The sequence below is a fragment of the Aedes albopictus genome, chromosome 1, assembly GCF_035046485.1.
Source record: "Aedes albopictus strain Foshan chromosome 1, AalbF5, whole genome shotgun sequence".
In the NCBI taxonomy this organism is placed as follows: domain Eukaryota; kingdom Metazoa; phylum Arthropoda; class Insecta; order Diptera; family Culicidae; genus Aedes; species Aedes albopictus.
In genome coordinates, this window is record NC_085136.1 from 215,072,207 (window position 1) to 215,096,705 (window position 24,499).

Here is a 24,499-nt window from a genome sequence, read left to right on the forward strand (position 1 = left end):
CCTTAGAAAATAATGGTATCGCGTGTCGGTGAAAATTAAGCTAAATTATTGGGGGGAGCGAAACGATACTTTGCCCCTCTCGCAAAATATTGGGGGGGGGGGCAAAAAGTGCTTCGCCCCCCTAAGTTGGCGCCTATGGTTTGACCATATCGATAACTATTCAATAATTAGTCGCCTAAAAGTGTGAAAAGTGATCAATTTCACCCAAAATCACGGTACCAGCATTTTTTTGCCTTTTTCCTTTTTTTAAAATTCTTCGAGGTGTTTTCAGATCCACTGTTGGTCCTAATGGTTTTAACCTTCTCGTTCACAACAAAAGAAGAAGCCGGTATTTCACCAAAAGAGGCAGAAGAATTTCTAACCCTTCTGGAGTTTCACCACTACTGCAGGATTTCACTTCCTTCCGGTGTTTATTTCTCTGGATAGCAGCTCTTCCATCATAAACTTATCTTTCTTTCGCAAATCCTGCTACAGTTTTTCGACAGTCGTAGTAAGATTAGTTACCTGCCTGATTAAATCTTCAATAGTGCCGTGTTCGCGCACTGCGTCGAAACAACAGCAATTTTAGTATCTTTCACCTTCGCTTTCTTTAATTCACATTTGTAAGGTTCTTGTACTGATGGCATTGATTTTATATGACCCAGACACCCCCAAAATGAAATGTGTGTACTACTAGCTCGATCATATAAGTTTTTCATACAAAACCAAGAAAACTCGTGTTCCTTTTCAAAACAAATGCTCAAAACACCTTGAAAACAGCAATTCATTACATATCCGGTTGTTTTCTGCAAGATATTTTAAAATAGCGATTTTGTATGTACAGTACTCCTTACAATAAAATTCACATCACTTTTTCACCCACCTGGCACAATGTTACCCCGGCTGACGGTATTATGGTAGATAGCTTACGCAAAGACACAGCCGCTGCTGGTGGGACTCCGCTCGTTGAAATTAATGGACCTGTATGAAATCGGATTGGACGACAGTATCGTGTTGAGGAACATTTTTCATTCCGCCAGTAGATTGTTTACATCCTACTATATTTCACCAATCTCAATGGTGCAAACGCTGACATAAACATATTTGTGTCAGAGGCATCCGAAATTGCTGAAGTTTTGCTTGTATTCTGCTTGATTTGATCCGTTCATACCCCATTAACAGATTAGTTCCATTTTCAATGGTATTGCATGCTCTTTACTCATGACGTCTTCTCCGCTACTCTCTACAGCAATCAATAGATTGTATGATTGAACAGTGCTTGGAGTTGTGACATAGACATCCGTGAATTGGACATCATCTGTATTAACAGTAGCATGTTTGTTTAGTGATAAGTTTATAGTTTAAAAGGAACTACTATCCATTGTGTTAAATTTTACGGAATGTAATCGCTGCTTCAAACACGTCTGACTCTAATTAATATAGATTGAACACACGTTTTATCAATGCCTCTTATTTTGGATAACAATTCATCACTGACAGTATAAGGTTGTTTTCAGCGGTCGCGTTCTATTCAAAATTTTGACATTAGAATAGACCAAACCAAAATTTTACATCTCCACCGCTGCGTTCCAAATTTCATTTTCGAACAGTTTCGTTCCAAATAAAATAAAACTGTGCTAAGGGAGGTAATCAAAATTTGAACCAAATTGCGGCTTTCTGAAGCAGTGCAAATTTTAAGTGATTTTTTCTCCCACATGGAAATAATTTACTACGGCAAAATCGTATGTACATGAAAGCCATGGGTATAAGCTTTCTGTTAAATGGTAAAAAGTTTGTATTTGCACCGAATTTCATTAAAATATTCGATTTTTCATCAACAATGATTTTAATCTTAATTTGAACCATCGTAATCATAATTTGAACCAATTTTAATCTTAATTTGAACTACTGGCGGCAGCAGCTCGAGCAACATGAATCTGCTAATTCTCATACCTATTTTTCATTAGGCAGTGGAATCTCAACTCAGAATGTTCGAAATTCTTTAGGAATTTGGAAACTGAATTTGGATTTTTCCATCCCCCAAGAGTAAACAAAGCAACCACTAGCGCAATCTATAGGCCAACACTAGAAGCTCACCCCCGTTTACTAGTTCAAATTTAGATTACAAATTGTTCAACTTAAGATAACATTCTCCAAGTAAGAACATAAATTTGATAATTTTATGAGAAATATTGCGGAATATTATTCGGTTGGTCGATTCTACGATAAATAAGCTTTCATTTGACGTGTTCACAATTCACATATTACGTGTGATACAATGCATGAGCTGTACGAGTGCACCGAAAATGTGCTTTCTCTTGGGGGAAATGGGTGAAATCACAGTGATTTTTCTATTGCCTGTTGTCCATGACAAAAACGCTTTTTTCAATGCTTTTAAAGTCCATGTTATCAGGTTATATTATGGAAAGCTGTTTAACATCTTTTTCGGGACAATATTTGCCTGAAAAGTACGTCGTTTTAATGAATTTTGAAATGGTTCAAATTAAGATTACAATTTGACTAGTTCAAAGTTTGATTTCTTACCCTACATCTTGTTTCATTGTGCTCACGATTTGGAACGAGAACCTGGCCAGTTCCAAATCATTTGACAGTTGTTTTTTGTTGTTTGTTTTGGTCGCGCTGGCTGCTCTTGATATAGTAAGAAGTTGGTATTTTTCGATTTAATTTATTTCTGTAGGTATTTTGATAATTGATTTCATTTATTTCGGTGAACTTTTCAGAAACAGAACTTCAAAACGGTTCCGATAGACTCATCGCCACTTCGCTCTGGTTCTTCCATTGACATCATTTCGCTTCGGACGATTTCACTTACGAAGGAATACGCTACTGAGCGACCTGGCACCTGATTTTGTTGCTCCGGATTGGGAACTACATAGCAGGAACTAGCACATAGGTGTACCTCCGATCTTTCCTTGTTGCATCGAAGAGCATATCCCTGCCATGAAATGAAATTGAAATTCGGCACCGGACTAGGCGGTGGTGACCGTGGATTGTTTTAGCCTGCTCCTCACAGGGTTAGGACCTTGTTCGAACCTTCCAGTCGAGTTGAAAAATGGCCCAGCTAATCCGATCCCGAGCTAGTGAATCCTTCAGCGGCAGCAGTGCAGTGATAACGCTCATCTGATCCGTGACCCGAATGAGATTTGTTGAAGGCCAAAGTTTGGTCGAATCGGCTGAACATTCCAGGATATAGGGCATGGAAAATAGTGGGACTGTTTTTTAGTTGTGTAGCTCATGAAGTTACCAAGATTTTGCACTGTCTCCGGAGCACCCGAAAATTCCTGCTGAAATGTCTCTGTGGCGATTTTCTGAAGCTCATTTCAAAATTGTTTTAGCATTTCCTCAGAGTTCTTTTAGGATTTTTCCTCACAACTCTTTCAGGAATCACTTTTAAAATTGCTCCGGGGAATTAATTTCAGATTCTGAATGAAACTTTTATCAAGTATTCTTAAGAAAACTTTCCGGAAATATTCCAAGAATCCCATTTAGATATTCATCAGGATTTTTTTCCGGAAATTCTAGAGTTTTTCTAGGTATTTTTCCAGGACTTCCTCCGCGAATTTCTTACGAAGATCCTTTTGAAAATGCTTTTTATGTTACTTCTGGAGATCTCTCTAAAATTATATCAAGAATATCAAGATTTTTCTAAAGTTCATCATAGTTTTTTTTTCGGAAAATCTTGTCATAGCTTCTCCAGTAAAACCTTTAATCTTCAGAAATCCACTGCCTGCTGCTTCGACTATTCTTTATGTGTTCGTCCTAGATGAACAGGTGTTCTTTCCGGTGTTGTTACGGGAAATATTCATAAGAAGTTTCTTCCGAATTTCCTCCTGCATATCCATTCGAAGTATCTCAAAGAATTGTTTCTGAGTTCCACCTGAAATTCCTTTAGACAGGCCCTTAAGAGCATTTGTGATATATTTTCAAATACATCTTAAATATGCTGTGATTGATAATATATTTTCAAATGAAATTCCCACAATAAATTCTGGATTTGGATCCTATTGGACGAATTCCCAATAGATGTTTTTGAGATTTACGAAAAAGCTTATGCAGAAACTTCGGGGAACAGTATACAACACTATTTGAAGAAATTTCCGCAGTAACTTCTGAAGTTTGTCAGAGAATTACGGAGAAGTTACCTAAAAATAATAAAGGCTCTTAAAAAAAATACTGGAAGAAATTACACTTCTTGAAAAAATCTTGGGATTTTCCGTTGAACTCCTAGGAATTTCCACACGAATTCATAGGTGAACTCCTAGTGGAAACTTCTAAAGGCAGTCTCAATGGAACTCCTAAAGAAATTTCCGGAGCAAATCCTAGGGGAATTACCAGAGGAACTTCTAGAGGATTTGGGTCAAAATCCTAGAGAAACTCCAGGAAGAATTAATTGACAAATTCACAGTGAAAATTCCGGGAATTCCCGGAGGAACTCCTAGTTGACTTCCCCCTACAGGAACTCTTAGAGCAAATCATGGAGGAACTCCTAAGAGAATTCTCGGAAGAACTTCTAGATAATTTCATGGGAATAATTATTGGAGGAACTCCAAGTGGACTTTCTGGATGAATTATTGGTGAAGCTCCTTGAAGAACTTCCGGAGAACCTTCTAGAGGACTTCCCGGAAGAACTGCAGAAATAATTCGCAGTGGTACTCCTAGAGAAATACCCGGAAGAGCTCAAATGGAATAACCGGTGGAACTCCTATAGAATTTAACAATAGAACTACAAGATAAATTCCCAGAAGAATTCATAGAGTAACTACCAGTGAAAACTCCTAGAGGAACTCTCAGTGGAACTCCTAGAAAATTCCCGGAAGAACTTCTAGAGAAATTCCTGCAGCTTCCCAGTGGAATTACTGGAGGAATTTCCAGTAAAACTCCAAGAGAAATTCCCAGACGATCTCCTAGAGAAATTTCCGGTAAAACTCAGAGGAATTCCAAGAGGAACTCCAAGGGAAATTCCCCGTAGAACTCATAAAGAAATTCCAAGAGAAATCTATAGATGAACTCCCAGTGGATCTCTTCAAGGTATTTCTGAAAAAAAAACTCATAGAAAATTTCCCGGAGGAACTCTTAGCGGGATTCCCGGAGAAACTCCTAGAGGAATTCCTGGAAAACCTCCAGTAATTTACGGAGTAACCCAAGTGGAGCTTCTAGAAGGAATTCCCGGAGAAACTCTTGGAAGAATTTTCGAAGGAGCTCTTGGAGTAATTTCCGGAGAATTTTTCTGCTCCGCAGAGAATTTCTCTCCAAGCTCCTCAGGAAATTGCCCCAAGGGTTCATCAAAGTATTCCTACAGAAGTTCCCCTGAAAATTGTTATTTCGAAATTAATCCCAGAGATTCTCCGGGAATTCCTTCGGGATCGTTTGCACCGACCGAACGTCTACTGTATTGGAGAAATTCCAGGTTGGGCTTCTGCGAGATTTTCAAGTAGGTCTCCTAGAAGAATTCTCGGTGAGATTCCTGGAGCAATTCCAGATGGAACTCCTGGAGAAATCCCAGGGTGAATTCTTTAAGAATGCTCAGGTATACTCTTGGAAGAATTTCAGGTGAAACTCCGGGACGAATACCAATTTGAACTCTTGCAAAAATGTCAGATGGAAATTCCAGGAAAATCTGAGATGAAACTCCTGAACCAATATCAGTTTGAACTTCCAGATTAATCCCAGGTGAAACATCAGGAGGAAGCCTTGATGACACGTCTAAAAGACTTCCTAGTGGAACTCCGGAGGATTTTTTTTATCTCCACGAATAAGCTTTACCTTGAGGGATAACTATTTCTACTCTCAAAACAGTGACAAGTTGACGTTTAATGCACGATTTAGAAATCGGAAAAAAACAAAACAGGGGGAAGCGGGCGGAAATTGGTCTATTTTTGGCGTTCCAAATTTTTAGAACTGTTATAAATTTGGAACAAAAAAATGGACCACCGCTGAAAACGACCTAAGTGATTGCACGAACACTTTCATACATGCGGAAATTTTGGATGATGGGTTTTCTTGTTCCGAAAACTACAGTTTAGTTTGCTGCACAGTTAGGGGAGCATAATGAACACATAGGGCGAAATGGACACCCCTGTTTTTGCCGAAACTGTTGATTTTTGTGTTAAACTTTCAAGTGCATAAAAGTGTAAAGGAACAAGTCATTGTTCTATTTTTGAAGTACCATTTATATTCCTCCAAAATAACCAAAATATCATTAGAATTGAAATATGTTTTTCATATGGTGGAATTCTTATAATTTCGAAGTAGCGAGTGTTTGAATGTGTCTACATGTACATATTATTGTGTAGGAAATAGTAATCTGATAACTCTTCAGGTTTTAAAATACTTTTATTGGAAATCAACTTGTCAGGCCATTAATTATGTACATGGTTCTATATCGATGCTTATATCTAATACAGTTCAGTTTGCTAATTTTGTATTCACACATTTACAATATCCGTATATCCTATATCGGATTGCGCACATTTGTATAGGTATCACTGCATACAATATGTAAAGCTTAAAGTTCCCCTCAAAGCTCTCCATACAATATTTTATGCAAGATTGAAGTCAGAATGTGCCTTCTATCTATCATGTAAGCTCCGCAGACATCGCCCGATATATCTGCGACGACGAACGATGAAGAATGGCAAATTGTTATTGAATACGTTTCACAACTTGGTGGTGATTGAACTAATCACTTATTGATATGTTTTCTCAACATTTCACGGCTCACGTTATTGTCAGCCGTTAGCAAGGAACCGAGGTAGACGAATTCTTCTACCACCTCGAAAGTATCCCCGTCTATCGTAACATTGCTGCCAAGGCTTGTCCTGTCTCGCTCAGTTCCACCTACCAGCATGTACTTTGTCTTAGCCGCATTCACCACCAGTCCGACCTTTGCTGCTTCACGTTTCAGGCGGGTGTACTGTTCTGCCATCGTTCCAAATGTTCTGGCAATAATATCCATGTCATCCGCAAAACAGACAAATTGGCTGGATTTCGTGAAGATCGTACCCCAGCTGTTGAGCCCGGCTCGTCGCATAACAGCTTCCAGGGCTATGTTGAATAGTAGGCAGGAAAGTCCATCACCTTGTCGTAGTCCCCGTCGAGATTCAAATGAACTGGATAGCTCACCCGAAATCCTTACGCTGTTCTGCACACCGTCCATCGTTGCTCTTATCAGTCTAGTCAGCTTCCCGGGAAAGCTGTTCTCGTCCATAATTTTCCATAGCTCTGTTTGCGTACCCCACAAAAATCAACGGTTTAGTTTTTGAGTCTAACTTTCGACGCCTTTCCTTAGGAATCTGTTTGAAGGTCGTGCAGCCGAAAATCCTCAGGTGCTTCAAACTTGGGCGCTTTCCAAACCACATTTCATAAGGTGTTTTGTCATCTTCTAATCCATTGGTTGGAGATCTGTTGATCAGATATGTTGCTGCGTATAACGCTTCTCCCCACATACCTTTAGGCAACTTGCTTTCGTAGAGCATTGCTCTGACTTTCTCCATCAGTGATCTGTTCATTCGTTCACTTACTCCGTTTTGCTGTGGAGTATACGGAACCGTATACACCATCCGAATCCCATTTTTCTTACAGTGTCTTTGAAATTCTTTGGAAGTATATTCTCCACCATTATCGTATCTGAGCATCGAGATTCTTGTTTCAAAGTGAGCTGTTGCCATGGCTTCGTACTCCTTAAATTTCTCAAAGACTTCGGATGTATGCTTCAACGGGTAAACTACCAGAAAATGCGTGTAGTCGTCAATAAAAGTTACAAAGTAATTGTAGCCGTCGTATGTTTCTTGCTCCATGCTTCCGCAGACGTCTGAATGTATCAATTGCAATGGTTGTTTTGATCTTGGCAATTTCATATCCTGAAACGTGAAAGCAGCCTGCTTACCCGCCAAACAACCATCGCATACGCCTGCTCCGCTTAACTCTTCGGAAGGTAGATTGATGCCCTCAACCATTCCCTTCTTGATTAGCTTTCCGATTCCTGAAGTGCTCAGATGTCCCAATCGCCTATGCCAAGTCTCAAGATTCTCCCGCTTTCCAACGTATGCTGAGCATGAACCCGATTCCGTGGACTTTCCATCCCAAATAAAGTCAAGGTAGAACAAACCATCACTGAACTTTCCTGAAGCAATTACTTCCTTTTTATATTGAAAGATGACCTTTTCCCCGGCAAAAGTAACTCTTTTACCATTTTTACCCGCCCTTCTAACCGAAAGGAGATTTTCTTCAAGACCAGGTGTAAAAAGAACATGGTACAATTCGTAGCCTGAAGCTTCTCGCCGGACTTGGCGGTGGAGATCAGCACCGGTGTCTCCAAATCTTGGATATCTCCAGAAGGCGCACGTCGTTCACCATATGGTCGCTCGCACCCGAATCTACGACAAACCGCACTCATTTGCTGTTGTCCGTCCTCTCGCTGCCGCCGTTAGGTCGCGTCATCATTGCGAAAGCACGCTTGTTGTTCTCCTGCTGTTCCTTATACTTCTCCTTCGCCACGAACTTCTTCATTAGTGGACATTTGTTATTGAAATGGCCGGTCTCGTTGCACCCAAAACAACGCGTTGTCATCCTCTTCTTGGCTTTGAGGACAACGTTCTTAACCGCCATCTTTTCTTCCCCAGCTTCAGCATCAAGGAACATCCGCTTGATATCCGTAATGGATTTCTGGCAAAGTTCCTGGTTGGAGAGTACCAGCAACGCTCCTTTGACGGGAACCGCACTGAGAGGCGCGTGGACCTTCTCCTCCTGCGTGATTCCGGACCGCATCCGTTCGAGTTCCCTCACGACGACGTCATACTCGTCGAAAATCTTGCGCAGCGAATCTCGGTGTCAATATTTGATCAAGAATAGTCTCTCTCGCATTCTGACCATGGAAGCGGTCCAACAAGTCTTGGCTACGTCCAACGGCTTAGACCCTTCCGTTCTGTCGCTGCTGCCTCCAGTTAACCACTGGGAAGTCGATGCCAGTTAACTTTTGGATGCTGCTGGGCCAGTTAACCACTGGATCTGGGCTGCTGGGCCGATAACCTTTGTTGTGTAGGAAATAATAATCCGATAACACTTCAGGTTTTAAGATACTTTTATTGGAAATAAACTTGTCAGGTCATAAATTATGTACATGGTTCTATATCGATGCTTATATCTAATACAGTTCAGTTTGCTAATTTTGTATTCACACATTTACAATATCCGTATATCCTATATCGGATTGCGCACATTTGTATAGGTATCACTGCATACAATATGTAAAGCTTAAAGTTCCCCTCAAAGCTCTCCATACAATATTGTATGCAAGATTGAAGTCAGAATGTGCCTTCTATCTATTATGTAGCTCCGCAGACATCGCCCGATATATCTGCGACGACGAACGATGAAGAATGGCAAATTGTTATTGAATACGTTTCACACCTTGGTGGTGATTGAACTAATCACTTATTGAAATGTGTTTCTCAACACATATACGCAGATTTAGCAATGTATAGTATTTTATTTTTGATCAGAATTTACTCAAAATGGCAATTTTAATGTTGCAGTCGATTCGGGGCGAAATAAACACTGACAATAACGTTTGGAAAAAAATCAATCTGGTTATTGATGCCTAAAGCTTATTTAACCCTATGGAGCCGGAGGGGTCATATATGACCCCAACATAGAAACGACAGTATAAATTCACCCATTCGATAAAACAGAATACTGTCTTCGGCAAAGTTGTTGAAAAATGAGTCCTCTATTAGGGATATTTGTATTTGGGACTTCATTGATTACCTAGATCATCCTGAACACCATGAAAATTGCAAAAACGAAATAATTGACATACCAGTTGTTCTAAAAGCTGAATTTGGATGTGGGTTTGGTGTATATGTATCCATTTAGCCTTTATCAAGAATATCAAAAGGTATTTTATATTCTGGGATGTTCTAGGTGTTCCAAACTGTCCTATAGTGAAGTCCTTCAAATCTACAAGAATAATTTTATGTATTATCGCCACAATTAATAGCATTGCATAACCTACTGAGATCCGTGAAGCTCTTGACATCTACTATGTCATTTATAGACACTATAGGGATATTCCAGGTCAGCCAAACTACCTTGGAGCTCAGGACTTCAGGTCTACACTTGTAACAGTATCCATATCTGTTATACTGAAAAACGCTGCATAATCAACTGGAGTTACTGGAACAATCTGAAGTCTACTAGCTTATTTTAAACCTTTGGGACATCTAGGGTCGTCCAAATTGTTCTATAATAAAGTCCTTCAAATCTACAAGAACAACTTTATGTGTTTTCACCATATATAATAGTATTGTACAATCTGCTAGGGTTCGCGGAGCTCTTGAAATCTCAAACGTCATTCAGAGACACTACAAGGATATTCCAGGTCAGCCAAACTATATTGGAGTTCAGGACTTCAGGTCTACACTCGTATCAACAGCCATATTTGTTATACTGAGTAACGTTGCATATTTATCCGTGGTTACTGGACCAATCTGAAGTCTACTTTTTTATTATATCCCTTTGGGACATTCAGGTTGGTCCAAACTGTTCTATAATGGAGTCCTGTAAATCCACAAAAATAACTTTATGTGTTTTGCCATAAATAATAATATTGGATAACCTGCTGGGTTTCGCGAAGCTCTTGAAATCTCAAGTGTCATTTACAGACACGACAGGGATATTCCAGGTCAGCCAAACTACCTTGGAGTTCAGGGCTTCAGGTCTACACTCGTAACAGTATCCATATCTGTTATATCGTACTGACATTGTGAATGGTGGTTACGTCGACTATGCGATCATGGGAAGAACAGTTTGGATGACCTAGGATACCCCGACTGATCTGATATTGTTCATTGAATTTTCAGAAGACTTACTGGACTTGATAGATTACAAATCGTAGCTTTGTATAATGAAAGAAGTTACCGTTACACCCGTACACTTTAGGATCTAAACTCAAGAATAGTTTGGATGGCTTAGGATATCCCGACTGTGCTGATACTGTCCATTGAACTTTTAGAATACTTGCTGGACATGATAGATTACAAATCGCGGCTTTGTATAATAAAAGAAGTTACCGTTACATCCGCAGACTTTATGATTTAAACTCAAGAACAGTTTGGATCACCTAGGACACCCCGACTGATCTGATACTGTCTATTTATCTTTCAGAAGATTTGCTGGACATGATAGATTACAAATCGCAGCTTTGTGTAATGAAAGCAGTTACCGTTACACCCATAGACTTTAGGATCTAAAGTCAAGAGCAGTTTGGATGACGTAGGATATCTGGCAACACGGTCGTTTGATATAGACAGCCTTCAGTAGCTCCGTTTTTGTTTTGATTATTTTATGTTTATTGAGTGTTGAAAAATTGTATTGCATCAACTTCGTGAACGTACTTTTTTGTCCGATCATCAGCTGATCATTTGTGTTGCGGTTTAGTGTTTTCTTGTTGTCAAACAGTGAAGTGAACATAAATCGTTTTGTTTACACTACTCTGCATACATCTCATACATACCCCACGCTCAATTTGTATGCACGAAGCGCCATCTATCGACGAATCCTTGATTCTGCATGCGTTACTGCTTAGCTTGTAAGCTCAGATCGCGACGAACGTTGGGTTGCATACTGGTAGGCGATTCTACGCACATCACATCAACCGGTCCATAGCCCTACTTTGAAACACCTCACCACATTTTGAAGTGCACGGGGGTTGTAGGATGGATTCATGCAAGGTTTGCCGAAAAACTGTTGATGTTGGAAAAGCGATCACCTGTAGTGGATCATGTGGAATGGTCTTCCATTTTTCCTGCGTAGGATTGACAAATTCGCACTACTCAGCCTGGAAAGCAAAAATTGGACTGGTCTGGTTTTGCGCTACCTGTCGCTTGAATTTTGACCCGGCTGTCCATAATCGCGAAAAAATCATTATGAAGGCCTTGCGCGAACTACTAATACGGACTGACTCGATGGATACTCGTTTAGGAAATTACGGCGAAAATCTTCGCAGAGTTAACAAGACGCTCTATGGATCTCAACGACATTCTAACGCAACGATTTTATCGGATCATGCGTCTTTTCTCCGGAACATAGATGAGTTAACCTTGGACGATACTACTGACGACGTCACCAACGGATCTAGATCTTGCGAAGATACGTCATTTTTCGAGGTCTTAGATGAAATTAATAGCACTTTAGCACCAGCTCCAGACAAGTTCACTGTTGGGTCTAACAAACGCGTACAAATTATCACCGATCACCCTTCTGGTTCAATAGACTCATCGTCAATCGCCAACGTTTCAACACCAGGAACCTCTGCGGATCACTCTAACAGCAGCAGACCGGAAACACTTCGTGGAAATACTGGTGGTACCGGTGAAAGCCTTCTCAACAGGTCGCCTACTGTTGCCAGAGCCAATCCCAGAGTTAGTGGCACACGACTCAGAGTAGCAACAGACTCATTGGCCGCTAATGATGTAGAGTCTTTCTATGTTACCCCGTTTGAGCCAGACCAAAGCGAGGATGGTGTAATGAGCTATGTCAAGGATATTTCAAATGTTGACACATCTCTGGTCAAAGTGACAAAGCTAGTGCCCCGTGGTAAAAACATCGAGGATCTATCCTTTGTTTCATTTAAAGTAACGATTTGCAAATCGGCTTCAAACGTGGTCAGTGACCCATGGTACTGGCCTGAAGGTGTATCTGTTCGACCTTTCGAACCCAACCAAAAAAATGGATCTGCCGTACGTCTTCCCAACCAGCAATAACACTGATTTCTCCAAACCTCTCGTGTTCACAACTGGGACGCATGGAAACAAACACAATGGAAGCCCCGAAACCTCCCATCACAGTCCAGACCATCCAGCCTGCGCTCATCAGTCGTCCCGGTCCTGTGTTTGGGTTTGGCCTAGGGGTCTTCCACAATGCAACACCAGGAAAGTACACGCAATATAGGACCTTATTCTGCTCTGATCCAGTCTCACCCAATAACTCAAGGAATCTTATCGATAACTGCAATGCATCATCATCTTCTCCGGGACGCAAAGGCGCTAGCATTATGGAAGTCATGAATCCTCTCACCGCAGTCGAGCCATTCCCGCCAGCGTTCATCAGTCGTCCCGGCCCTGCGTGTGAAGATGGTGAAATGGCCTTCCAAAATGCCATGTCAGGCAAGTACGTTTTTCATTCGCCTATTTCCGCTCCTGATCCGTTCGCTGTTTTCAGTGTTCTTCCGGCCAACTGTCCGTCGCTTACCGATCAAAGTCCTAATCATCTAATTTGGACACCAGGACGCTCTGTAGAAAGCCTAATGGAAGCCCTCACGCCCTCTGACTCAGTCCTGCCAAATGCTGCCATCGCTCATCGAAGTCGTCCTGGTCCTGTTGTCAGTAGTGGTGGAAGGGTCTTCCAACAACGTCCATCCGGCGAGTATCAAATTCGTTCAATGCATGCTCAAACATTATCCGACATCAACGTACATTATAGCTATTCTGACCTCAACGTAAATCACAATACTGAAGACTACCATAACGAAACTATCACTTCCAACGTTCATCCATCTGGAACACCGGGACGCGCCGTAGAAAGCTCATTGGAATCCCCTAAACCCTCCAACCCGGTCCTGCCAAATGCTGTCGTCGTTCATCATAGCCGTCCCGGTCCCGTGGTAGGATGTGGTGAGGGGGTTTTCCATCAACCTGTATCCGGCGAGTACCCATGTGAAATTATTCATTCCTTACCAATAGCCAACGTTTCTACGAATTCTAGCGAAAGACAACTGTCCATCTATTATCAAAATGTCCGTGGACTGCGGACCAAAATCGACAACTTCTATCTTGCGGCTTGTGAGTCACATTACGACGTAATCGTGCTTACAGAGACCTGGCTTGACAGCAAGATTACTTCTATGCAACTTTTCGGAAATTCCTATACGGTGTTCAGAAACGACCGCAGTCAGAACAATAGCACAAAATCTCGTGGCGGCGGTGTTCTCATTGCTGTTGCTGCAGGTTTGAGTTGTTGCATCGATCCCACACCAATCCATCTATCGTTAGAGCAACTTTGGGTGAGAGTGAGCTTATCGAGTTGTGTAATCAGCGTAGGAGCAATCTACCTTCCACCTAGTCGAAAGACTGACCTTGGCAGTATCGGTAGTCATATTGACTCCATCGGAGCAGTGCTGTCTAAACTGAACTTTAACGATCATGCAATCGTGTTCGGTGATTACAATCAGTCAAATCTGGTTTGGAATACGACTTCTACTGAACATCCTACTGTAGATGTAATGTTATCAGCTTTATCAGCCGCCAGCGATGTTCTTCTGGATGGGTTCAATCTGCATGGCCTCACGCAGATAAGCTCTGTACCTAACAGTATCGGCCGGATATTAGATCTAGTTCTAGTAAACGAATCCTTACTAACAAGCTCTTCGCTTTCCGAAGCTGTGGAACCAATTGTTCCACCTGACGATGCTCATCCTCCATTGCATGTTTCAGTTAATCTGCAGAACCCTTTGGAATACGACCAGTTGTCCGATGAAAACAGATTAAATTTCTGGAAAGCTGACTTCAATGGATTGACCGATGCTCTGCTTCGAGTAGATTGGGGATTCCTCGAAACTACCGATAGCATCGATGAAGCAGTGGCCTATTTCACCAGATTGGTTAACGATATCATACTTGATTATGTCCCAGTACGTAGACCCGCTCCGAAACCGCCATGGGGAAATGCTCGATTGAGAAAACTTAAGCGAATCAGGTCCAAAGCGCTTCGTATTTATTGTGGAAACAGATGTGGATTTACCAAACTCTCCTTCTCAAGAGCCAGCAACAATTACCGTTTATATAACCGTTTCCTTTATAAACGTTACACCCTGCGTATTCAGAGTAATCTAAGGAGTAACCCTAAACAGTTTTGGAGTTTTGTCAACAGTAAACGGAACGAAAATGGTTTGCCTGTTGAAATGTTTCTGAAAGACAGTCATGCCCGAACAGCCTCGGAAAAATGCGCCCTATTCGCTACGCATTTTAAAAGTGCTTTCAACACTACATCTGCATCTAATACCCAGGTGACTGTTGCTTGCAGGGACACCCCACGAGATGTCTGTGAACTGACCACGTTTCACATCACAGCACAACATGTCTCTTCAGCTCTCAGCAAACTGAAAAATTCTGGTTCCGCAAGCCCAGATGGCATACCTTCATGCGTATTGAAAAAATGCTGCGCTGCTCTACGACAGCCTTTGTCGATCCTATTCAATACATCACTGAGGCAGCGACAATTCCCATCCGCATGGAAAGTATCCGTTATGTTTCCCGTGTATAAAAAAGGCGACAAGAGAAATGTTGAAAACTACCGAGGGATTACATCTTTATGCGCCTGTTCGAAAGTTTTCGAGATCATCATCCACGAAATGTTGTTTTCAGCCTGCAAAAATTATATCTCGGTTGATCAACACGGATTTTTTCCCAAAAGGTCAGTAGCAACGAACCTGGTTCAATTTGTATCACACTGTATACGCAATATGGATGCTGGAGCGCAAACGGATGTAGTCTATACCGACTTTAAATCTGCTTTCGACCGAGTTGATCACAAAATATTGTTGAAACGACTAGAGACTATCGGTATATCTCCAGACTTAACTTGTTGGTTCGAAACGTATCTCAGAGACAGACAACTTTGTGTGAAGATAGGAACAGAATGCTCAGATACGTTCACCAATACTTCCGGCGTCCCCCAAGGTAGTAATTTGGGCCCATTGCTCTTTACGCTGTTTATCAACGATCTGGCGTATTTGCTGCCCCCAGGATGTCGACTATTTTATGCTGACGACGTTAAAATCTACATGCTAATCAAATGTCATGACGACTGTTTTGCGTTGCAGAGTTTAGTAGATAAATTCACAGATTGGTGCACAATTAATTTTCTAACACTCAGCGTACATAAGTGCAACGTCTTATCCTTCCACCGGAAGCTAAAGCCTATTGAGTATGATTACACTATTACAAACCAGAAATTGGAACGTGTTGATAATATACGTGATCTGGGTATCTTGTTAGACACCTCTCTCACCTTTCGAATGCACCTCAACGAAATAGTATCTAAGGCGAATCAGCGATTGGGATTTATCTTCAAAATTTGCGACGAATTTAAAGACCCATTTTGCCTGCGATCATTATATTGCACTCTGGTCAGATCTTTGCTGGAGTCGAATGTTGTGGTGTGGTGCCCATACCAATTGACATGGACAAGAAGAATAGAAGCAATTCAGCGGAAGTTTGTGAGGCGTGCCCTTCGAAGCCTTCCATGGCGAGATCCCTCGAATTTGCCCCCATACGAACATCGGTGTAGTCTGCTACAACTGGACACCCTGGAAACCCGAAGATTCGTAGCACAGGTTGTTTTTACAGCGAAGATTTTGCTCGGTGTAACGGATGCTCCGGAACTGCTAAGCCGACTCAACATGTATGCTCCGGAAAGGATACTACGTCAACGGGATTTTCTATATAATGAACCAAGGAACACGATATACGGTTCACATGATCCGTTACGAGCCATGTCAGTTAATTTCAATGAAGTATTTGCCGCATTTGACTTTAACTCTTCTGTTTCAAGTTTTCAACGAAGGGTCACTGAACACTGCCAGGTGAGAAGCTCTCCAATTTAATTAACATCCATAAGTGGTGCTTCCTGTTTGTTCTTTCCTTTTATTTCGAGGGGCTACGACGTAATGATGATCAATTTTTTGTATGCCGAAATACCAAAACACCACAACTGTTCAGCGCGGATAAGGAGTAAATTGTATTGGAAGACTATTTAGTGTTAATTTGACGAAATTTTAGAAGTTTATGTTTAAAATTTAAGTTCACTTTATTGTATTTTTATTTGTGTAATTATGTATTTCAAAAGATATGAGGTTTTTATGCCAATTTGAGCATGGCCATATGATGAAGGGTCAACTCAAACTGGCTTTTCCCCTCATCACAAAAAAAAAAAAACATTAAGGCTTCAAGCCAGATGGGATGAGCAAATAAATAAATAAATAAATAAATAAATAAATAAATAAATAAATAAATAAATAAATAAATAAATAAATATCTCGACTGATCTGATACTGTCTATTGAACTTTTAGAATACTTGCTGGACATGATAGATTACAAATCGTAGCTTTGTATAATAAAAGAAGTTACCGTTACAACCACAGACTTTAGGATCTAAACTCAAGAACAGTTTGGATGACCTAGGATATCTCGACTGATCTGATACTGTCTATTGAACTTTCAGAATACTGACTGGATATGATAGATTACAAATCGTAGCTTTGTATAATGAAAGAAGTTACCGTTACACCCGCAGACTTTAGGATCTAAACTCAATAACATTTTGGATGATCTAGGATATTCCGACTGATCCGATACTGTCTATTGAACTTACAGAAGACTTACTGGACATGATAGATTACAAATTGTAGCTTTGTGTAGTGAAAGAAGTTACCGTTACACCCATATACTTAAAAATCTAAACTCAAGGACAGTTTGGATGACCTAGGATATCCCAACTGATCTGTTATTGTCTATGCACCTTTCAGAAGACTTGCTGGACATGATAGATTACAAATCGTAGCTTTGTATAATAAAAGAAGTTACCGCTACAACCACAGACTTCAGGATCTAAACTCAAGAACAGTTCGGATAACCTAGGATATCTCGACTGATCTGATACTGTCTATTGAACTTTCAGAATACTGACTGGATATGATAGATTACAAATCGTAGCTATGTGTAAGGAAAGAAGTTACCGTTGCACACGCAGACTTTAGGATCTAATCTCAAGAACAGTTTGGATGACCTAGGATATTCCGACTGATCTGATACTGTCTATTGAACTTACAGAAGACTTACTGGACATGATAGATTACAAATTGTAGCTTTGTGTAGTGAAAGAAGTTACCGTTACACCCGTAGACTTAAGGATCTAAACTCAAGAACAGTTTGGATGACCTGGGATATTCCGACTGATCTGATATTGTCTATTGAACTTACAGAAGACTTACTGGACATGATAGACTACAAATTGTAGCTTTGTGTAGTGAAAGAAGTTACCGTTGCACCCATAGACTTAAGGATCTAAACTCAAGAATAGTTTGGATGACCTAGGATGTCCAGAAAAAATATTCCGCATAATATTCTACCGTTTTTGTACTATTGAATACCAAAAGTACAGAAAAACGAAGAAAAAACTCCAGAATAACGCTTGGAAAAATTCCGGCTTCAAAGGGTTTTAACTTTGATGTTATGTAAACTCGTCTAAGATGGAGTATTGTATCTGTGCTATTGATCTTCATAGGCATATTACTTAACTGGTCGATGTAATCAAAGAATTAGCATAATGATCAACCATTACTCCATTTTACCCCGCTGTTCAACTTCTCCCCAGGCAACATGTGCCATATTCAAAATGCTTAGTAGACTGGTAATTCTCCACGCAAAAGTAGAAGTGTAGTTCATAATACAATGTTTTTGTTTAATGAATTACTTTTTACCTATTAACTGGCAAAATACATCGTCACTCATATTCACATTTTTTCGAACGAGGACATCATGAAACGTTTCTTCCCATACTGCAGTCACGTTCTGTCCGGCACTAAAAAAGGGTCATTAATCGGTTGCTTGACTGCTCGCCGGACCGTGTGACTTCAAGCGAGAAAACAAGCTCAATTCACTCTGAAGTCGCAGCCCAGTTGCCCAGTGGTCGTTAAATTTGCAGAAACCCAATTTTCCTTGGTAAAACAGCATTCCGAGCCCTTCTTTTGAGAATGTCTTGCGAAATGCAAAAACCACATAATTAACCCCTCTCCATTGGCAAATGCTGCTGGTTGCGGCTGTATGGTTGTAGGTAGCTGTTTCAAGCGGAAAATGGAAGGGCTTTGCTTCTCTTCAATTTATGTTTGCCTCTCAAGAGGACGCCGCCGGAAAAACCGTTCTCCACGTTAATTGCCAGAGTGGGCAGCTCAAATTTGCACCCCACGTAGTTCTTGTTTGATGTCTTTCGAGGTACGTTGCTTCGGACAGAAAACGCTAAAAGATTGCATGAAGAAAGTGGGCAGCGGATAATCTATTTGTGTACCGAAATGTGCGCGAAAATCTGAATGATGTCGTCAAGTGTAATTTGCGAAATTAAATACCCACCGTCGCGTCTCGTCGTCGTCAGCTCAGGCTTAGCTCAGCCGTCATCGTCGTAATTACAATTTTCATTCCACGATTTGCAGGTTCTTCGACCTGGTTGACTGTGGAGCCCTCACTCTCTTTGGTTCGGTGTGAGGGTATGCGATAACCATCAAAGAAACCGTTCCATGTTTAAATCTGATCATCTTTCGTCGTCAGCTAGGTACCTAAAATGAATGGGTTCATGGGAAGCGACCTAGCCGGCATAATCAACAACCGATCAATATCTGACCAGATACTCACTCGTCACCGTACGGCAAACCCTCCAGAAATGCAATGGATACCAGGTTCCAACAAATTACCTGTTATTGACTTCAAGACGACATGCGACCATATCGACTGTGCAGAGCTACGGATCACGCCAGCCAGCACCTCAGTTTTGCTATGAACCACAACTGCGATCAAGTTGGCAGCAATCAAGTCCACTTCTTCGATCGTAGACCTCCAACGTAATGTCGTCAGCGAAGCCAACGGTTGTCACTCCCACCGGGAACTTAAACCTTAATACCTCGTCGTACATGACATTCCATAACACCGGACTCAGGATGGAACCTTGCGGGACTCCTGAGGTTATGTGAAACCACTTCCGACCCACCTCCGTGTCGTAAACTAGCACTCGATTCTGGATGTAACTTCCGAGAACCTTGTACCCCAGACGCAGGAGCGCTATCTAGGGTGTCTTTGTAAACAACATGACGTCTACGGTCGAGCTCTCCTTCCGGATGCCGAACTGGTTGCTCGAGAGACCATTCATACCCTCAGTGTGCCTCAGCATTCTGTTGAGAATAATCTTCTCGAGCACCTTCCCCGCCTGGGCTGCAAAACGGTGAGTCGATAAGGAGAGCGTCCAATATAGCTGTGGTCCTCACAAGTTCCTACCTCATGCTTCCACGGGTCAAGCGATGACAAAGACCGCCAGCTAAGAGTTGTGTGCTTAGCTGGTAGTGCAGCCTGGGCACTGTTGTCCTTCTGACTTCAGCTGGATTGAGGAGGTACGATCCGAGCGTCTGTTCACCACGGAGGTGTGGCTCAAACAGCGTCTGTTCTGGCATCCAGCGGCTGAATAAGAAACGCTGCACCACGCCCAGCTAGATCCAAGGTGGTAGCCCCATCAGCGTGGTCGTCCCAGTGTTGGTTGGGACGTTAAACAGAACTGGCACGATGGCCCTCCGGCGAGACAGGAGTGTTGGCGTAGGCCCAATAAGCAATAAGCAATATAATTGCCGAGATTTGCACAGCCGAGTACTCAGCAATCATCTCGGCAAAAGTTCAAGTTGCTGAGCGATCGGCAATCTTACATTTTAATGAAATGTCAAATGTTGCTGAAATACTCGGCAAATATTTTGTTGATTAATCGGCAAAAAATCAAAACAAAACACGGATTGCTGATTAATCAGTAAACTTAAACTTGTAATACATTTCCGAATAATGAGATTCTTTTTAAATCAATTATAACTAATGACAAGACAGTTACCTGAAATTCAACAACGTTTATTTGTCACTGAATCAAATTAATCTTCATTCTGCTACATAATTCGTCGCATGCATTTCATTGATTGTGATGCTGTAGTTCATCAAAAAGGTTTCCGGCAAGGCGTCTGCAACAAAAATTGAAAATCTGTTAATGTGCACTCACGCAGCACAACACTAAATCTTACCATCTTTTATTGATGCTTAAAGATTCTACGCTCACTGGAACACGGAAGTTCAACGTAAAATCGCTTATAATCTTAACTAAAACTTTGCTAAGCAGGAGGCAGGCACTCTCGGGAAGCACTTGGAAACAAGATGGTGACGATGGAGAGTGCATTCGAGTGACAGCTGCCTTACTGATTGTCAGCAAAACGTAATGCATTTACCGAAATCTCGTCAAACGCAATTGCTGATTCCGGCAAAATCAATGATTACCGAATAGTTCAGTAAAGTTTATTTCCGAATTTCGGTATACGATGACCTTTTTTCGTATTTTCAGTAAATATTTTTACCGAGTATCAGCATAAGTAATTTAAATTACTGATTAATCAGCAAAATCTCAATTTGCCGTTCAGTCTCGGCGTTTTTTATTGCCGAGCTCGAGAAACGGATTTAAGTGTGTACAGATCGGTAATCGGGCGAAACAGCCTGCACGCCGTATCAAATGATAACGGCCAGCGATGCGTAAACTTTGCAGCCTCCCGTGGTATGGTAGTCCGAAGCACCTTCTTCCCCCGCAAAGATATCCACAAAGCCACCTGGAGATCACCCGACTATCAAACAGAAAACCAAATCGACCATGTTCTAATCGACGGTAAATTCTTCTCGGATATAACCAACGTCCGCACATACCGCAGTGCGAATATAGATTCGGATCACTACTTAGTAGCTGTATGCATGCGCTCAAAACTTTCGACAGTTATCACCACGCGTCGAAGTCGAACGCCGCGACTCAACATCGAGCAGCTGCGTAACGTAGAAGTGGCTCATGACTACGCGCAGCAGTTAGCGGTGGCCCTACCAACGAAGGAGCAGCTTGGCGCAGCTACACTTGAAGATGGCTGGAGGGACATCCGATCCACCATAGGTAGTACCTCGGCTACAGCACTAGGCTTCGCGACTCCGAATCACAGAAACGACTGGTACGACGGCGAATGTGAACAGTTGAAAAACGAGAAGAATGCAGTATGGGCGAGAATGCTACAACACCGTACGAGAGCGAATGGGGCACGTTACAGACAGGCGCGGAACAGGCAGAACTCAGTCTTCCAGATGAAGAAGCGCCAGCAGGGAGAACGAGATCGCAAAGCGATGGAAGAGCTGTACCGCGCTAAGGACACACGAAAGTTCTACGAGAAGCTGAACCGCTCGCGCAGAGGCTTTGTGCCACAAGCCGACATGTGCCGAGATAATCACGGGAATATTCTCACGAGCGAGCGTGAGGTGGTCGAGAGGTGGTGGCAGCATTACGATGAGCACCTCAATGGCGACGTTGCAAGTACCGAAGGTGGCATGGTAACAGATCTAGGAGTATGTGCACAGGACGAAAGACTTCCGGCCCCTGACCACCAAGAGATTGAAGGGGAGGTTGGCCGGTTGAAAAACTAGGAGTGTGTAATGTCTGAGACATAACCGCAATGTTGACGTAGGACTAATTTTTAACGCATAATAAAGAATTTGGGGTTCACAGATGAAGTAAACGTGTATCTATTCAGCAAAAATAACGGCCAGAGTAAAATCACTATATGCTAAAGACTCGAAATCTGGCGGTTGTTGCTGGTGATGATGATTCCCGTATCATGACGATGATGCTGCCGAGCAATACCTATAGCGCATTTGACAGGTATCCTACTCGATTGGAATGACATTGACAGTAAATTTGGAATTCCAAATACTAAATATACAGCGGTGTATATTTAGTATAAAAATTAAACTTTATCGATAAACTAAACTATAAAAAATTAGAATTAGTTGAATTTTTAGAAATAATTGAATAATGCTCCAAATAACTCTTTCGGAAGCTTTGGGGCCCTTAAAAGGACCTTTTTGGTATAATTCATTGCCACCCATGCCGCCACCACCGATTGATCCGAAAAGAATCGAGGCTTCATTGGACAGAGGGCGGTGCCACCCGCTTGCTCATCCGTTGAAGCGGATCTTTTTTTGAATCTTGCTGCCGCTCGGCGCTGTACGTCCGCTGCTGTGTGTGCCGATGAAATGATCGAAATGAGTGTGTGCATCACTTATATAAGTTTCGTCGTGTCGCCTCACAGAACTATGCTTGATTGTGATTGGTTGGGTAAGACTGATCTCGAGCTTTTACTAATTTTCAGCTCCAGCCTCAGTCAAGGCACATCATTCAATTGAGCCCCAGCTAGGAAGCATAAATTTGTGGTGTTGTAGGTTTAAAACTTTTACCATAGCTGATGACGTCAAACCCGACATCAACCTATCATTCATCTATTTTGATTTTGGCCACCAAACCTAACATAGACCCAATAGTTGATCGATGTTGGTCCAACAGTGGTCCAACATTCGATAAAAATTGACCTGACTTTAACCCGACATTCGACATTTTTTTCAGTCTGGCGGAATCCAGAAATAAATCAGAGGGAACAGCTTTTATACCCCTAGATTAGCAGATGCAGCTCCTCCCATTCGGCTGGCTTTCCAGAATATTTCATTTGCATGGCCCGCCCCGCCTGCTTCAGACTCTTCAAACGATTAATCAACCCAGAAATGGAAAAAAAATCATTAAGCGTTAAAGTAAACAAAATATTGGATGATTTAGATCATTTTAATTCGAAAATTGTTAGAGTTAAACAATGTTTTACGGAAAATACAGTATGACCCATAAAAAAATGCGATATTCCATTTTTTTGCAGTATTTGATGATTTTTAATGAAATAATCCCAATGAATTAAACTTTTTTGGATTAGGATACAATAAGGAGGTCATTGTCATACAGGATCTCTAAAATTTTTGTCAAAATATTCATTGGTTACGTATATGGGATACCTTATAATTGTTAACAATTTCTAAATAAAATCAAGTTTTCCTATAATTTTCATAGCAAAATGAACTAAGATAAAAACTTTTGAACACATGGAAACCATGGAGAAATATGTACTCTTTAATACGCCCATGTTTGAAAAATATTTTAAAAATAATTTCAAATGTATAGGAAACAAAAACTAAAAAAAGGTGCTACATATTAAAAACCGTATTTAAGATAAATTAATAAAAAACTTAACACTGTTAGAACATTTTTCAAAACATTTTTTTGTCGATGAAGGCATATATACCTACCTTTATGATAGGTACAAATACTATGTACTTAAAAACAATTTCATGCTTAAAACATAATATTTTCTAAAAATTATCATTTGTCAAATAATTCAATTTTCACAAAATGTCTCTTAATTTATAAGTTAATATTTTTTTTACAATTTCTCATCGTAATAGGCTGTTTTACCTCACGCAAATCTGTCAGGAAAAAACCTACTTTCCCACAACAAATTAACAGTGCTGTAATGGTTTATTACAGCACTGATTTGCGTTGCGTAATGAACCATTACAGCACTGTTTTCAGTTTTGATTAACTACTTAATGCTTTCTGGACGCAGGTTTGAAAAATTGTGACAACTGCACAGTATAACCTGCTATGATCAGACTTTCTTAAACATGGCTTAAACATCAGTGTGCAGTTTGATGAAGAAGTTTAGTTGAAAACTATCTTCAAATGGTAATTTACGAAATTGCAAAAAACGTTGTACGCAACTCGGTGAAGAACTCGATTTTTACAGCA